Source organism: Quercus suber, unplaced genomic scaffold (assembly GCF_002906115.3).
Source record: "Quercus suber isolate HL8 unplaced genomic scaffold, Cork oak 2.0 scaffold_1097, whole genome shotgun sequence".
Taxonomy (NCBI): Eukaryota; Viridiplantae; Streptophyta; class Magnoliopsida; order Fagales; family Fagaceae; genus Quercus; species Quercus suber.
Window position 1 is genome coordinate 27,835 of NW_027070502.1, and position 1,379 is coordinate 29,213.

A 1,379-nucleotide genomic window follows, 5' to 3' on the forward strand; every position below is an offset into this window, starting at 1 on the left:
TATTTTGTTTTGATTGCTACTATTTGGGCAAGATGTTGATAAGCAAAAGGAGGTGACACTTTTATTGCTACCTATTTGTGTAATTTACGCTTGTTGAGGAATGAGGAACACCTGAAAAAATTTTCTGGAGCCACCACTACATGAAGAAGCTTATCTAGTAATACGACCCACGTTCTCCTTGTAGTTCCAATTCTTATAGGTAATTAAAAATAAAATTAAAAAAAAGTCTGAAACCATAAGAAAGTTTTTTTTTTAATTACAATCGGGGAGTGAGATTTGAACCGTAAATGTCGTTGAAATGATAAGAAGTACAACTAGTTGAATTATAAAACTCTTGACCTATAAGTAAGTGTTAGTGTGATCAAACATGTGCCATCTTTTTATTATAAACAAAATAAGAAATTATAGAGCGAGGACGTTGTCAAATTCATTCAATGATTTAACAAAGAAGGAAATAGGAGAACCTTTATGATTGGGCCTCACAGACTAAGGATGTTTTGACAATTTAACAGAATGTGTCTGAACTAGTGAAGGCAATTGGAGGATGACCATGTGATGGGCACAGACTAGGGTGTGCAAAATTCACCGGAGCGACCCAATCGACCGCGTCGACGACACCGTATCGACTGTAGGGCCGACCAAATGAGCCGAGGCAAGGTTAGGACTTCGCCTCTATTCCGATGTCGGTGTTGTGAAATCATCAGATTGAGAATCCGAAAAGACTGTGCGAACAAACCTATACAAAGTCTGTGAATTTTTTCTCCATTTAACAATAAATATAAAAAGTTTAGATAGTTGTCACGTTTCAAAACAGTGTTGAAAACTAGCATATCGAGTATCTAAAACTCGAGTTCCATGATAAAACTCGAGTTTTTAAGTCTCGCTTTGTAAGCCGATTGCTCCAAGGCGGAAAAAAATTAAAGTAGAAATCGAGTTTCAAAGACTCAAGTTCCAGAAAACACCGCTATAAGGACTTAAAAATGTTACTATAGAGCTATAGGGCTCACTATATGACACTTAGAAAATTTTTTTGCAGGAAACGCCGCTATAGGCTCTAAAACGTTACTATAGAGCTTAAAATGCACTATAGGGCTCCTGAACTTGGCATAGGGCACTTATAAATTTTTTTTTTGCAGAAAAACGCTGCTATAGGGCTTTAAAACGTCACTATATGACTAAAAACGCCACTATAGGAGCGATCGCACTAAAAATTATTTTGCATAGAATCGAGATCTGTGTGGCATTTTCACCAGCAAAACACTCGCAAAGCAAGTCTTTGAGACTCGATTTATAATATGGATCTCGAGTTTCTAAAACTCAGATGCTATTTTTCTTAATTCTTATGCACGTTGCTAACTTACTACTTACTTCCCCACACA